This window comes from Salmo trutta, chromosome 15 (genome assembly GCF_901001165.1).
Source record: "Salmo trutta chromosome 15, fSalTru1.1, whole genome shotgun sequence".
NCBI lineage: Eukaryota > Metazoa > Chordata > Actinopteri > Salmoniformes > Salmonidae > Salmo > Salmo trutta.
In genome coordinates, this window is record NC_042971.1 from 23,406,298 (window position 1) to 23,423,977 (window position 17,680).

Consider the following 17,680-nt stretch of genomic DNA (forward strand, 5'->3'; position numbering starts at 1 on the left):
AAACAGTGCAATAGATTATAATACAGTATATACATATGAGATGAGTAATGCAAAATATGTCAAAATTTTTAAAGTGACCAGTGTATGTGATCCATTATTAAAGTGGCCAGTGATTTCAAGTCTATGTATATAGGGCAGCAACCTCTAATGTGCTAGTGATGGCTATTTAACAGTCTGATGGCCTTGAGATAGAAGCTGTTTTTCAGTCTGTCGGTCCCAGCTTTGATGCACCTGTACTGACCTAGCGTTCTGTATGATAGCGGGGTGAACAGGCAGTGGCTCAGGTGGTTGTTTTCCTTGATTTTCTTTTTGGCCTTCCTGTGACATCGGGTGCTGTAGGTGTCTTGGAGGGCAGGTAGTTTGCCCCCGGTGATGTGTTGGGTAGACCGCACCACCCTCTGGAGAGCCCTGCGGTTGAGGGCAGTGCAGTTGCCGTACCAGGCAGTGATACAGCCCGACAGGATACTCTCAATTGTGCATCTGTAAAAGTTTGTGATGGTTTTAGGTGCCAAACCAAATTTTGTCAAACTCCTGAGGTTGAAGAGGTGCTGTTGCACCTTCTTCACCACATTGCCTGTGCGGGTGGACCATTTCAGTTGGTCAGTGATGTGTACGCCGAGGAACTTGAAGCTTTCCACCTTATCCACTGCGGTCCCGTCAATGTAGATCGGGGGGTGCTCTCTCTGCTGTTTCCTGAAGTCCACAATCAGCTCCTTTGTTTTGTTGACGTTGAGTGAGAGGTTATTTTCCTGGCACCACACACCCAGGGCCCTCACCTCCCCTAAGCACACAGCCAAGACAACGCAGGAATGACTTCAGGACAAGTCTCTGAATGTCCTTGAGTGGCCCAGCCAGAGCCCGGACTTGAACCCGATTGAAGATCTCTGAAGAACTTGAAAATAGCTGTGCAGCAATGCTCCCCATCCAACCTGACAGAGCTTGAGAGGTTTTGCAGAGAAGAATGGGAGAAACTCCCCAAATACAGGTGTGCCAAGCTTGTAGCATCATACCCGACTCAAGGCTGTAATCACTGCCAAAGGTGCTTCAGCAAAGTACTGAGTAAAGGGTCAAAGGGCAAAAATTAGTTGCAGTGACGTCATTTATGCCGTATTTTATGATGCCATGGACAGGTTGTATACTGGCTGTAAGGACGTATTGTTCAAATCTTTAGCAAAGAAAAATACATTTTATTAATCTGGTTGCAGATAACAACCAAAATATGACTCCTTTCCCATGACGTCTTGATTATGTCATGAAAAATAAGTCGTTATGTGGTTGTACTGTAACAGAGACCAGTTGGTTGGAATCAGACATGACATCTTCTCAACCAGAAAAATGTAAGTTTACGACCAGAAAATGACATCGTTAAAATGTGTAGTCATGATTTTACTGTACTTTTACTGTATGGGTCAAATTGTACACAGGACATCAACTGTGTATAGCCTTTTTAAACATGGGTAAGTTTCACGGATGCTGTCTATGACTTAAACAGTGATCATCCATTGGTTTCCCGTTGTGGGATTCATATTCTCTTGAGTGACGTTAAGAGGGAACCTTTGCAGTTATAGTCACTTGGAATTATTCTCACACAAACATTTGTGATATATGCTCGTGATAGATCTCTCTAAAGGCCCAAGGATGCAGGGATATTTTGCCATTATCTTTACCTTCATCCATCCAAGCCCATGTCTGTCAGTACTCTTGAGAAGGGAACTATGGGAGAAATTGAACAGTATACATTTCCAACGTATGACCAGACATTGCTCTTTTCTGAACAGACAGTTTATTCTGACTCTTGTCAGAGTGCTTGACTAACCACGTGACACAATCATGTTAAATCCGTTGAAACGGATTCGAGCTGTTAGTGTCATTCAAGACAGGTGTCATAAAGATGTCCGATCTTAATTTGAACCAGTTTGCTACAGCAGGAAAATAATCTTGCAGTAACAGGAAATGTGAATTATTATGTGGATTATAATTAATGGACATTTTTGTAGGGGTAGATACCTTTTTCGTAAGGGAAAATCAAGTCTGAAAGTTCAATGTTGGAATAACAAACTTCAGAAGCCTTTTTAACCTCTAATACACTACTTATTTACATTCCCTGTGGTCAAATTAAGATACAACAGCATATTGTCAGTTATAGAACTATGGATGGATGCTCCAACACTACATGGATAATGCAACTTAGCCTATATCTTGTCAAGCACATCTACACATACAGTACGTAATGTAGACACAACAATGATATATGGCTCCGAATGAACTTGAATCAATGTATTATTTAACTTAGACTTCACATTCATTCAACCCTCAGCACTTAAAAAATGTCATGGAAATTCAGTACTGAGAGAGACTTAGTCATTTCTTCTGTCACGGGTGTCGTAGGTTAGAGACCAAGACGCAGTGGGAAAATGTGCACTCATCTTCTTTTTATTTGGTGAAGAAGGAGAACACAATAAACGTATACAAAACACAAACGAACTGGACAGTCTTGTCAGGCAAACAGCTAAACAAGAACAATCTCCCACAAAAACCCATGAAAAACAAACTCCTGATTATAGGACCCTGAATCAGAGGCAACAATAACCAGCTGCCTCCAATTGAAGGTCCAACCCCAATTAACTAAACATAGAAATACACAAGACTAGATAGAACATAGAAAATATACTAACATGGAACAATCTAACTAATAAATCAAATACGCCTCTACCTAAACACATACACAAAACACACCCTGAACCACATAAATCAAACACCCCCTGCCACATCCTGACCAAACTACAATAACAAATTACCCCTAAACTGGTCAGGACGTGACATCTTCAAACAATCATCTTTATTTAATATTATTAATTATTGCAATAATGAGGCTGGTCAACCCCCCCACCCTTGAGTGTTAGACCGAGTAAACGAACCTTTACACAAATGCAGAGTACTATATATAACTGACACTAACAATGCTCAGTCATGGTTGGTTCAACCCCCCTCATGCAGATTGGGGAATCATAAACCACTCTGGGTTCATGCTGTTGTTATCTTCATGTGGGTTATTGTCTTAACCCCACCCTGGCTTAGTTTCCCAGATGCAAGGATGATTTTGAGACAATCAGGGATTGTTCTACTCCTAAACTATCTCTAGTAAAACACATTCTTGTCTCTGTAATGCAGTCTTTAACCCATGTGTCAGCTCAAGCCATCTCCAGTGACCATACGCCCAGATTAACTGCAGGGAACTAGAGTGCCCATGAAAACACAGACACTAACAGGACAGAAATGTCTTATTATCAGTCAAATATTAATTGTTAACATTAATATCAAATAAACCATGTAAATATGTAATTTTTCTATCACAATACTTGACCTATGCTTTTCGCTGATAATAATGGAATGGACGATACATTTACAGTGCCTTCAGAAAGTATTCACACCCCTTGACTTTTTCCTAATGTTGTTGTCTTACAGCCTGAATATAAAATGGATTACATCTAGATTTGTTTTGTCACTGGCCTACACACAATACCCAATAATGTCAAAGTGGAATTAAGTTTTTCAAAATGTTTGCAAATTGAACATTTTAAATGTCTTGAGTCATTAAGTATTCATCCCATTTGTTATGACATGCTTAAAATCAGTTCATGAGTAAAGATTTGCTTAAGTCACATAAGAAGTTGCATGGACTCTGTGTGCAGTAATAGTGTTTAACCTGATTTTTGAATGACTACCTCATCTCTGTACAACACAGATACAATTACCCGTAAGGTCCCTCAGTCGAGCAATGAATTTCAAACACAGATTAAACCACAAAGACCAGGGAGATTTTCAAATAACTCGCAAAGAAGGGGACCTGTTGGTAGATGGGTAAAGAATGTAATAAAAAGCAGACATTGAATATCCATTTGAGCATGGTGAAGATATTATTTACACTACAAAGATACACAAAGTCACTACACGAAGTCACTACAAAGGTACAGGCATCCTGAAGCTAGGTTCATTGTTTACCTAGCTAGCTAGCTACATGTCTTAAGCTTAAGTGTACTATTAGCTAGCTAGCTAATGTTAGCTGGCTGGCTCCCAAGCTGACATTGTTACTCGTATTCCAGAGCTGTTTGCTTTGCTAGTTACAGCTTAATGTTAGCTAGCTAACATTGAACCGGGTTGGTTAGCTCCAAGCATATTCATGCAGTGTAGTAACGGCATGATTTGGCACTATGTTCATTGTTGTTTAACTAGCTAACGTTAGCTGGCTTGCTTGTTAGCTTACGTCATGTGACGTGTGATTTTGCACATTGTTTACCTAGCTAGCTTCATGTCTTAAGCTAAAGTGTACATCACGCTTTAAAAATGGTTGGTGTCATTAAACGTCTTCAAACAAGTGTATTGAAATTGTTGCCAGCAGAGCTGGTTAAGCTGTTTTCATGTTATCCATAGGTAAACAAATAATCGGCCAGAGCGTCAAGTGTGCGCTCCAAACGCTCCGAGGGCGAAACAAGATGGGTGGGGCTAAAGTTTAAGATGGTGTGAACGATGCTGATTTGGTGTAGACAAAGCAGAGCTCTTCACAATGAATCCAAGATGGCGTAGCTGTCTGACGTCTGTTTTGTTTGTCTTGTCCCGTCCCGTGTATATATCGTTTTTCGTAGTATATATTTCGTATATATTTTTTATATTTTTAATCTCAATTTCCATCTACGGACTGAACATACTCTCCTGCAACCCTTACTTTAGAACCGGAACCCCATCAAAAGATAGCCCGCTAACTAGCTACTAGCTAGTAGTCAGTTAGCCACCGCTAGCGGTCATCACTGTTAACTCGGACATCAGCCAGCATCAGCCCGGTCAATTCCTGCCAGTCTGCCCAGCGCGATATCAACCCAGAGCATATCGGACTGCTTTTTCTCTACCACATCTCCGGATTCCTACTGGAAGCTCTGAACCTTTACACCATATCATCACAGCTAGCTAGCTGCTATCCGAGTGGCTACTCCTGGCTAACGTCTCTGTCCTGAAGCAAGCACCAGTTAGCCTGGAGCTAGCCTCGAGCTAGGCCCATCTCCCAGCTAGCCGAAGAGATCCATCAGACAATTCCTGGGCTTCAATACCTCTTCTGCCAATTGGCCTGGACCCTTTGCTGCCGACACGGAGGCCCGCCGATCCATCACGACTGGTCTGCCGACGTAAACTTCCAAGGGGGTTTCAACAGGCTCTTCCATTGCGACGTCCCATCTGCTAGCCTGCTAGCCCCGGCCTGCTAGCTGCCTGAATCGCCGTGTCTCCAGCTCGCCTAGCTACTCATTGAACCTTATGATCACTCGGTTACACATGCCTCTCCCTAATGTCAATATGCCTTGTCTATTGCTGCTTTGGGTGGTGATTTTTGTCTTATTTCACTGTAGAGGCTCCAGCCTTGCTCAATATGCCTTAGCTAGCCATTTCGTTCCACCCCCCCACACGTGCGGTGACCTCACCTGGCTTAAATAGTGCCTCTAGAGACAGAACCTCTTTCATCGTCACTCAATGCCTAGGTTTAACTTCACTGAACTCACATCCTACCATACCCTTGTCTGTACATTATGCCTTGAATCTATTCTTCCGCGCCCAGAAATCTGCTCCATTTACTCTCTGTTCTGAACGCACTAAATGACCAGTTCTTATAGCCTTTAACCGTACCCTTAGCCTACTCCTCCTCTGTTCCTCTGGTGATGTAGACGTTAACCCAGGCCCTGCAGCCCAAAACATCACTCCCATTCCCTAGGCCGGGGGTCGGCAACCCGCGGCTCTAGAGCCGCATGCGGCTCTTTAGCGCCGCCCTAGTGGCTCCCTGGAGCTTTTTCAAAAATATGAAAATGGAAAAAGATGGTGTGAATATATTTTTTGTTTTAATATAATTTATTATCCAATGCTGTAAAAATGTGTATACTAAATATTTAATTTAAACATTTCTGTCAACGAAGATTTACGTCATAGCCTGCGACACACGTTTCTTTCAGCTCGGCGTAGTGCCAGACAGGTGGCTGTTGCAAACATACCGGCGGGTGTGTCATGGGCCATGGATCCCAAAGGGAAAAAGAGAAAGATAGCTGAGTAGAACAGAGGGATTCCACAGTTCTTGGACCGAATCATTTGCTTTCATTGCCAATGCGGAAGGATTGCCTGCATGTTTGCTTTGTAATGAGAAGTTGTCAAATAACAAAAAGAGTAACGTGGAAAGACATTTCCATTCTTCCTGACAGTTATAGGAACATGAAGAAATATGCATTTGGAGTATTATCCATCTTTGGATCAACATACCTGTGCGAGCAGATATTCTCAAACATGAACTACATAAAATCCAAATACCGCACCTGCCTCACAGATGAGAGCTTGCAGTCCTGCGTGAAGATTAAAGTTACATCTTACATGCCCGATGTTGAGAAGCTGTCCAGTGATGTCCGAAAACAGAAGTCACATTAAACGGGTAAGAACACAATCCTGTCATAGGCACATATTTAGTAACAAAGTGGCTGTTTTTATAAAGTGATTTCTGATTTTTGTCAGTATATATTTGGAATGACACATAGGGATATTATTGTGTTTTGTTGCTCAGGTCCGAGGATGGCTGCATTGTATTGTGCGTGTCAAAAGAGTGCTGCTGCATTTTACCCTTGCACATTTGCAGAAAACTAAAGAGAAGAGGATAATGCACAGAAATCGAACTTAAACTGTATTATTTAAATTTTTATATACTCTACCTTTTCAAAAGGCTGCTGTTTTATTGCACTCTGTCTGTTGCCCAGATAAGGGGGAAAAGAGAAGAGGATTGTATCGTATTATTGAGGATTGAAAAGGACTGCATTTTATTTCCATGGGGAGGTCTGAAATTACAGGAGGCTATTATGCATGTTGCACATTTTGTTGTTGTTTTTTCGAATCCTAAAATAAAAATGACATCAAAAATCTGATTTCTGTATTGTATTTCTATAATTTCATCAATGCAACGAAACATAATACATTAATATTATAATGGGAGTTAAACTTAAAGCACCATCGTACAGCAGAGTAGTCACGTGGTGCGTTATTCTCTCCAGGATGCGCTGCAGGTAAAATAAACGTTTAATCATGAATGGTCATTATGTATTTGTAGCCTACTTATCATTTTGATAGTAGGCTAATATAGCTAATATAGACACTTATAGCATGTGTTGCCTTCATTAAAAGGCTTATATAAGGCTTTTAATTTTTTGCGGCTCCAGACAGATTTGTTTTTTGTTTTTTTGGTCCAATATGGCTCTTTCAACATTTTGGGTTGCCGACCCCTGCCCTAGGCGCTCTCATTTGTTTACTTCTGTAACCGTAAACCTTGGTTTCATGCATGTTAACATCAGAAGCCTCCCTAAGTTTGTTTAATTCACTGCTTTAGCACACTCCGACAACCTGGATGTCCTAGCCGTGTCTGAATCCTGGATTTGGAAGGCCACCAAAAATCCTGAAATGTCCATCCCTAACTACAACATTTTCTGACAAGATAGAACTGCCAAAGGGGGCAGAGTTGCAATCTACTGCAGAGATAGCCTGCAGAGTTCTGTCATACTATCCAGGTCTGTGCCCAAACAGTTCGAGCTTCTACTTTTAAAAATCCACCTTTCCAGAAAAGTCTCTCACCTTTGCTGCTTGTTATAGACCCCCTTCAGCCCACAGCTGTGCCCTGGACACGATATGTGAATTGATCGCCCCCCCCCCCCCCATCTATCTTCAGAGTTTTTACAGTTGGGTGACCTAAACTGGGACATGCTTAACACCCCGGCCATCCTACCATCTAAGCTAGATGCCCTCAATCTCACACAAATTATCAAGGAACCTACAAGGTACAACCCTAAATCCGTAACCGTGGGCACAATATTAGATATCATCCTGACCAACTTGCCCTCTAAATACACCTCTGCTGTCTTCAACCAGGATCTCAGCAATCACTGCCTCATTGCCTACGTATGTAATGCATCTGAGGTCAAACGACCGCCCCTCATCAGTGTCAAACGCTCCCTAAAACACTTCAGCAAGCAGGCCTTTCTAATCAACCTGGCCTGGCTATCCTGGAAGGATATTTACCTCATCCCGTCAGTAAAGGATGCCTGGTTGCTCTTCAAAAGTGTTTTCCTCACCATCTTAAATAAGCATGCCCCATTAAATTTTTTTTTTTAACTAAGAACAGATATAGTCGTTGGTTCGTCCCAGACTTGACTGCCCTTGACCAGCACAAAAATATCCTGTGGCATTCTGCATTAGCAGCAAATAGCCCCCGCGATATGCAACTTTACAGGGAAGTCAGGAACCAATATACTCAGTTAGGAAAGCAAAGGCTAGCTTTTTCAAACAGAAATGTCCTTCCTGTAGCACTAATTCCAAGAAGTTTTGGGACACTGAAATCCATGGAGAATAAGAGCACCTCCTCCCAGCTGCCCACTGCACTGAGGATAGGAAACGCTGTCACCATTACTAAATCTATGATAATCGAGAATTTCAATTAGCATTTTTCTACGGCTGACAATGCTTTCCATCTGGCTACCCCTACCCCGGCCAAAATCTCAGCACTCCCCGCAGGAACTTGCCCAGTCCCCCCCCCCATTTCTCCTTCACCCAAATCCAGACAGCTGATGTTCTGAAAGTGCTGCAAAATCTGGATCCCTACAAATCAGCTGGGCTAGACAATCTGGACCCTCCCTTTCTAAAATTGTTGCAGCTCCTATTACTAAACAATTCAACCTCTCTTTCGTATCGTCTGAGATCCCCAAAGATTGGAAAGCTGCCACGGTCATCCCCCTCTTCAAAGGAGGAGACACTCTAGACCCAAACTGTTATACACCTATATCCATCCTGCCCTGCCTTTCTAAAATCATCGAAAGAAAAATTAACAAACAGATCACCGACCATTTCGAATCCCACTGTACCTTCTCCACTATGCTATCTGGTTTCCGAGCTGGTCATGGGTGCACCGCAGCCATGCTCAAGGTCCTAAACGATATCATAACCACCATCGATAAAATACAGTACTGTGCAGCCATCTTCATCGACCTGGCCAAGGCTTTTGACTCTGTCAATCACCGCATTCTTATCGGCAGAGTCAACAGCCTTGGCTTCTCAAATGACTGCCTCGCCTGGTTCACCAACCACTTCTCAGATAGAGTTCCGTGTGTCAAATCGGAGGGCCTGTTTTACCTACCTCTGGCAGTCTCTATGGGGGTGCCACAGGGTTCAATTCTTGGGCCGACTCTTTTCTCTCTATATATCATTGATGTTGCTCTTGCTGCTGGTGATTCTCTGATCCACCTCTACGCAGACGACACCATTCTGTATACATCTGGCCCTTCTTTGGACACTGTGCTCACAAACCTCCAAACGAGCTTCAATGCCATACAACACTCTTTCCGTGGCCTCCAACTGCTTTTAAATGCTAGTAAAACTAAGTGCATGCTCTTCAACCGATTGCTGCCCGCACCCTCCCGCCCGACTAGCATCACTACTCTGGACGGTTCTGACCTAGAATATGTGGACAACTACAAATACATAGCACGCGCTCCAGCAGGTATATTTCACTGGTCATCCCCAAAGCCAACACTTACTTTGGCCGCCTTTCCTTCCAGTTCTCTGCTGCCAATGACTGGAACAAATTGCAAAAATCACTGAAGCTGGAGTCCTATATCTCCCTCTCTAACTTTAAGCATCAACTGTCAGAGCAGCTTACCGATCCCTCTACCTGTACACAGCCAATCTGCAAATAGCACACCCAACTACCTCATCCCCATATTATTACTTACCCTCTTGCTCTTTTGCACCCCAGTATCTCTACTTGCACATCATCATCTGCACATCTATCGCTCCAGTGTTAATGCTAAATTGTAATTATTTCGCCTCTATGGCCTATTTATTGCCTACCTCCCTGATCTTCTACATTTGTACACATTGTACATAGATTTTAAAAAATCTATATTATATTGTATTATTGACTCTGTTTGTTTATGTGTAACTCTGTGTTGTTTTTGTCGCACTGCTTTGCTTTATCTTGGCCAGGTCGCAGTTGTAAATGAGAACCTGTTCTCAACCAACCTACCCGGTTAAAAAACATACCCGGTTAAAAAACATCTAACATGTATTGACTTAGGGGTGTGCATACTTACAGCGCATTTGGAAAGAATTCAGACCCCTTGACATTTTCCACATTTTATTACGTTACAGCCTTATTCTAAAATAGATTAAATAAATAAAAATCTCAATCTACACACAATACCCCATAATGACAAAGCGAAAACAGGTTTTTAGAAATATTGCTAATTTATTAAAAACAACAAACAACAACAAACAAACAACTGGACTGGAGTCCCCTTGTGGTAAATTAAATTGATTGGACATGATTTGGAAACACCTGTCTATATAAGTTGACAGTTTATGTCAGAGCTAAAGCCAAGCCATTAGGTTGAATAAATTGTTCGTAGAGCTCCGAGGGAGGATTGTGCCAAGGCAAAGATCTGGGCACGGGTACCAAAAAATATCTGCAGCATTGAAGGTCCCCAAGAACACAGTGCCCTCCATCATTCTTAAATGGAAGAAGTTTGGAATTACCAAGAATCATCCTAAAGCTGGCCGGGGGAGAAGGGCCTTGGTCAGGGAGGTGACCAAGAACCCAATGGTCACTCTGACAGAGCTCCAGAAGGACAACCATCTCTGCAGCACTCCACCAATCAGGCTTTATGGTAAAGTGGCCAGACAGATGCCACTCCTCAGCAAAAGGCACATGACAGCCCGCTTCGAGTTTGCCAAAAGGCACCTAAAGGACTCATAGACCATGCGAAACTAGATTCTCTAGTCTGATGAAACCAAGATTGAACTCTTTGACCTGAATGCCAAGCGTCACATCAGGAGGAAACCTGGCACCATCCCTACAGTGAGGCATGGTGGTGGCAGCATCATGCTGTCGGTATGTTTTTCAGCAGCAGGGACTGGGAGACTAGTCAGGATCGAGGGCAAGATGAACAGAGCAAAGTACAAAGAGATCCTTGATGAAAACCTGCTCCAGAGACTTGTAAATAGCTGTGCAGCAACGCTCCCCATTCAACCTGACAGAGCTTGAGAGGTTTTGCAGAGAAGAATGGGATAAACTCCACATACAGGTGTTCCAAGCTTGTAGCGTCATACCCAAGACTCGAGGCTGTAATCGCTGCCAAAGTTGTTTCAACAAAGTACTGAGTAAAGGGTCTGAATTCTTATGTAAATGTAATATTTCACTTTTTTTTATACATTTGCAAAACATTTGCTTTGTCATTATGGGAGATTGTGTGTGGATTGATGAGGGGAAAAAACAATTTAATACATTTTAGAATAAGGCTGTAACGTAACACAATGTGGAAAAGTGAAAGGGGTCTGAATACTTTCCAAATACACTGTATGTAAATTAGATATTTACATATTTCATTTTCAATAAATTTGCAAATAATTCTAAAAACATGTTTTCGCTTTTTTATTATGGGGTATTGTGTGTCGATGGGAGAGAGAAAAAAAAGATATTTAATATATTTTGAATTCAGGAAGTAACACAACAAAATGTGGAAGGGGTATGAATACTTTCTGAAGGTACTGTATATCCCTATTCACTCAGCTATGTAGAAATAGGCTATGCTGTGAAACGTGTGAACAGGGCTATAATGAGAGTTGGCCGTATTCTCGCCTCATCTTCTCACATCACAATTTACATAATTAGCCAGCACTTCAGATTTGGAGCTAAAGCAGAACACCACTTCTCTCCCTGCTAGCACTGTTGTCGTCACATTTTAATTAGCCGCTTCTTAGAGAGCCAAGTGCTTTTACGGTTGCATGGTGGGAGCTAGAGAAGAAAGAAGGGGAACAAAGTAACACAGGGCACAGAATAAAATTCATATCAAGTGTAACTTATTTACGTCAAGTGTGCCATTATATCTAAGATAATATCTTAAAAAAGCAAATAAAGTCAAATTCATACTTTGGAGTGCTAAAATGTTCTTATATAAAATATATACAGAAGCAGTCAAAAGTTTGGACACACCTACTCATTCAAGGGTTTTTCTTTATTTTTACTATTTTCTACATTGTAGAATAATAGTGAGAACATCATGACTATGAAATAATACATATGGAATCATGTAGTAACCAAAAAAGTGTTAAACAAATCAAAATATATTTTACATTTCAGATTCTTCAAAGTAGCCACCCTTTGCCTTGATGGCAGCTTTGCACACTTGGCATTCTCTCAAACAGCTTCTCCTGGTATGATTTTCCAACAGTCTTGAAGGAGTTCCCACATATGCTGAGCACTTGTTTGCTGCTTTTCCTTCACTCTGCATTCCAACTCATCCCAAACTACCTCAATTGGGTTGAGGTTGGGTGATTGTGGAGGCCAGGTCATCTGATGCAGCACTCCATCACTCTAATTCTTGGTCAAATGTGACCCATTTCAGGAAACTTGGTGTAAGTCGCGGGTCACTACTACACAGGAGAGCCGTATGAACGGTAACTTTTTTTACTCAATGTTTTTTGAGGCAGCAATGCCTTCTCGAACATGTGAACTTTCATGTGCTTTAATAACAAACTTGTATGCCGTCTGTAAATATGAATAAAATTGTTAAATTACGAGCCTAGGCCCCTGTGCTGTTGGAGAGCAGATGTTGGAAGAGTGTGGGACTCCTGTAACAATTGTCCACATACAAAGTGTGTCCCTTGCTGAGATGAGGAGCCAGCATGGTCATCATCATGGACCCGGACACCCCAAGACCCTCATACTCATCAATGCATAGGTCCTTGTATGGCACAAAGACTCAACCAAATGCTATTGTCAGGCTGGTAAGAACATTTCTTATTTTGTATAACGGGTCATTTAGGATGGCAGTAGCATTGTTGACGAAATGCAGTCATCGCAGCAGAACTAGGAAGCGATCTTGGGAAAAGAGGGTGGCAAAGAAGGGAGTTGCAAACATGCTCCAGTATTCTCTTAGGGAGTTCCTCTTTACTATCCCCATAAGAAAGACTGTCACCAGGAAGGTATACATTTCACTAATTGTGGTTGTCCCCCCCACTCCTGTCTCTCTCTTCTCCTGTAGCTCCAAGGCACAGCAATTGGTCTCTGCTATGTCTCCCACAAGCTCCTCTGACAGAAACAACTTGAAGCACTCTGCCTCAGATGGAAATGGCAAGGGGCGTGGCACTCCAGACTGGGACTCATCAAAGCAAACACCAGAGCCAGGAAGGGTGAAATGGCTGGCAGCATTCCAGCTACCACAGAACCCCTGTACTTCATCCACTGTCGGTCTACCTCCATCACCACCAACATCTTCAAAGGGAACTGGGACTTTGTCAGTGGACAAGGGGTCCTCGGATTCAGGGTTCTCAATGGCTGGGGGGCAGCTCCTCACTGTCAGAATCTGATTCCTGACTTTCATACTCAGATTCATTGTCAGAATTTTTTTAAATATCCAGTATTTCTGCATTTGTGACTTGTCTCCTTTTGAAAGACATTGCTAACTACATACATAAACAACACTGAATGGCTCAGAGTGGGAGTGAGAGGTTACGTGATTGACTGCCGGCACGCGCCACTTGTATCAATACATCACTATCAGAAAATGTTTTGTGTGGTAATAATTGATATATTTACTGTTTTATTCACATGTTTTCAAGTAACGGTGATAAATCATGCATTCCGATTCTTGCATAGATTGTAATGGGCACATATGTGTGTAAAATAATTTTTTGAAGGTTATACTGATTTTGATGATTCTAAGCTAATTCCAGCTATGTGTGTGGAGCCATGTTTGTTGACATACAATGCATTCTGGGTTTCACGAAATTGTCTGTTGGACCAAAGATGCTATAACAAAATGAGGTGAGTAAGGGTTCACTCATTTTTTGAGAACTTCAGGAAGTGAATGGTGGGACGTGAACGATGGTAGACGACACACCCCTTCAACATGCATACTATAAACAGACCAAACTCTTATCTTTTATCATCTTTGGTTTCTGTGAGGAAAAAAAGCATGGCGGCACACTGAAACTAATCGTCTGGTTACTTTCAATTTCTAGAAAGTGTTTTACTCAATTATTTTGATCAATGGTGAGCTCACCCATGATGTGATTAATTATAAATAGTAATTTCTATTAGCTAATTCATATTGTAGTTTGTCAGCCGAGAGTTATAAAAATATGACCGCCTGTGTTGCGTCAATCTTTCCTCAGTTAGCGCAAGGACAAATGTAGCCAACATTTTTCCGGTTTGGATGATTGTGTTATGCTATAGATACTTCTGTGAATATCTGAACATTGCATCCAAAAATAAACCGCTCACATTCTGGACATAACTTTGTAAGGACTGTGTTTGTGTAAATAGTTTCTTAAAAACGTGTGACCAGCTCAAATTCTGATTGTTGCCAATCGAAACTGGCCGTTCTAAATAAGCGTTCTAATCACCCATGTGATGGTATGTGTGAAAGGGTTAATTGACCTCCAACATAATTGCCACTACTTTTAGATCAGGGAGTTTGGTGACAAAGAGGCTATGGACATCACATGCCCTGCACCAAAGTCAAGTGCAGGACAGAAACAGGCTCTCCGAATATATTTTCCTTGTTCATGCGTGGTTCGGACGGACCATTCATGAGCACTATCTGCAGTGCCTCTATTCAAATGACTCTCCTAACACACACGCCATACATTGCTGCTACTATTTTTTTTATCCTGCTGCTCAGCCACTTTACCCCTGATTGTATGCATATAACTACCTCATCTATCACTAAGCGCCAACCAAACGGGATGCGTATCGCTGCAGAATGCTGTGGTAGCCATGCTGGTTAAGTGTGCCTTGAATTCTAAATAAATCATCAACAGTGTCACCAGCAAAGCACCATCACACCTCCTCCTCCATGCATCACGGTGGGAACTACGCATGTGGAGATCATCCCGTCACCTACTCTGCGTCTCACAAAAACACAGCGGTTGGACTCATCATACCAAAGGATAGATTTTCACCGGTCTAATGTCCATTGCTCGTGTTGGCCCAAGCAAGTCTCTTCTTATTTATGGGTGTCCTTTAGTAGTGGTTTCTTTGCCGCAATTCGACCATGAAGGCCTGATTCACGCAGTCTCCTCTGAACAGTTGATGTTGAGATCTGTCTTTTACTTGAACTCTATGAAGCATTTATTTGGGCTGCAATTTCTTAGGCTGGTAACTCTAATGAGCATATCCTCTGCAGAAGAAGTAACTCTGGGTCTTCCTTTCCTGTGCATGGTCCTTATGAGAGCCAGTTTCATCATATCGCTTGATGGTTTTTGCGTCTGCACTTGAAGAAATTTCAATTCTTGACATTTTCCGTATTGACTGACCTTCATGTCTAAAAGTAATGATGGACTGTCGTTTCTCTTCACTTATTTGAGCTGTTCTTGCCATAATATGGACTTGGTCCTTTATCAAATAGGGCCATCTTCTGTGTACAACACCTATCATGTCACAACACAACTTTCCAAATCACAGGACGGTTCTCAGGAAATTTCACAGGAAAACCCTCTCATCACCATTATCCAAAGACAGCATGTGTACTTGCTATTGTACCAGTAAAAGTCAAGAAAAGTAAAGGCAACAGGGTTATCCAGACATACGCCTTCCTAGACCCAGGAAGCACTGACCCATTCTGCACAGAGAGACTGATGACACAGCTTGGCATGACAGGAAGAGGAGCTAAAATGGTGTTGAAGACCATGCATCAAGTAAAAGGAAAGTCGATGCACACTCATGTTATCAGAGGATTGGAAATTTCAGAGTTGAAGAAAAACAACTTCATCGAATTACCTGAACTCTACACTCAGAAAAACATGCCAGTGAGTACAGAACACATCTTCACAGAGAAAGACCTGTCCAAGTGGCCTTATCTGAGTAATGTAAAGATTCCTGAAATTAATGTAAAAGTGGAGATGTTGATCGGAACCAAGCTCATGGAACCAAGAGAGGTGGTTAACAGCTGTGAAAATGGACCATATGCTGTAAGGACCCTACTGGGGTGAGTTGTCAATGGTCCCCTTAGAAGACATAATAATGAGGACAAGAGTCGCCGTCCTACTGTTACAGCTAACAGAATCTCAGTTTCAAATCCGGAAGAGATGTTGATAAGTCAATACAGCACAGATTTCAATGAGAAGTCCTACGAGGAGAAAACGGTAATGTCGGTGGAAGACAAAAGGTTTATGAAGATAATGAATGATTCTGTCAAGTTACACAAGGGGCATTACAGCCTGAGGTTACCTTTCGGGAAGGATGATGTCACCTTCCTTGACAACCGTCACGTTGCACGTTGCAAGTTCAAGACAAATGAACACTTCCGTAAGGAACAGAATGATTTCCTCTCTGATGTCATTGACAAGGGGTATGCTGAGAGAGTGCCAGAAGAGCAACTAGAACTTACAGATGGTAGAGAGAATAAAGTAGGCGGCATCGGTCAAAATCATGATTTATGACCCTATGTCCGGATGGCGCGTACATGCCCAAATAAGGGCATCCGGTCAGGACATCCTGGCGGGAAGGTGTCACGTGGTTAGGGCCATATAGTTGCATCCTGTTCTGTCACGTGTTAGAGTGTGTGTTATTTTATATCTATATTGCATCTATTCCTTTGAAGTTGTCATGATGATTGATGTGTAGGGACCTCGTTGAACTGGGGGGGTTGTGTTTGAACATTTCAAAAAGGATGGCCCCACACCTCACCTATTTTATTGCTCTTAGGGTTGTTGTCTATAAAGTAGGAATGTCCGGGGGGGGATTTTGTTGGAGGCAGACGCCTTATAAATAAGACCCAGAACAACACATGCGGCGCCAGAACACTAAACAAGATTTTAAAAATAAAACCCTGAACATTAAACAGAAAATTATGTCTCCTAGGCCAATTCTCGGGGTACTATGCGCCTCTTGCCGCGAACCCAATGATAAAAGCATCAAGGATCTTTTGGGTGAGGCCCCAGAATGTTTTAAAGTGTTTTTGGATACCAGTGATGGCCATATGACTTACATATTCAAACCTGAGGATTCAACTGTGAAGATTTTCACAGACAGCGGCCCCAGCCCCCTTTATCATGCAAAACCCGGGAGTTGTTCTCCTGCGCTGCATATGAGAGAATGGCTTAAGATACGGCTAGCACTCTGTAAAATTGAACAGGCCCTGAGTGGTACAACCGTGCCAGGCTATGCATTGGAAGAGCTTGTGGGTGGGCACAATGATTTGAAAGCCATAAGGATCTCTTCAATGGCTTATAGCCCCAACTCCAAAGTGACCATTTTAGCATGTGAACAATTTGATAGTACAAATGCGACGAAGTCTGTCAGTTCATATGCATTTTCCAAAGCCTGCAAGGATGTGAACTTTTTTATGCCTGTGTTTAGCTTAAAATGGATTGATTACCCTATATTCATAACCCTGATGAATAAGCTGGACAGTCTTTTCCAAAATCGTGAACAATTACGTCGCTGGCTGCTTCTATCCTTAAGACATACACAGAGTCTACATGCAAGACGTTTGATCTATCCATGGAGTGAAAACTTACGGAGACTTGACGCGGGAGAATTGGAAACAGACAGTGGGTGGGGTCAGTGACAACTCTATAACCTGGGGGCCTTTATCTGTAAGAAAGGAACAGTAAAAAA

At 42.2% G+C, this 17,680-nt stretch overlaps 1 long non-coding RNA gene across 1 annotated transcript; it reads left to right on the forward strand.

Annotated features, from left to right (window-relative positions):
- The first annotated feature begins 6,071 nt into the window (after positions 1 to 6,071).
- LOC115148226 (uncharacterized) lies at positions 6,072 to 6,941 on the forward strand. The gene is made up of 2 exons (XR_003866602.1): positions 6,072 to 6,457; positions 6,587 to 6,941. It is a non-coding gene; the product is annotated as an uncharacterized LOC115148226 (long non-coding RNA).
- The last annotated feature ends 10,739 nt before the right edge of the window (positions 6,942 to 17,680 follow it).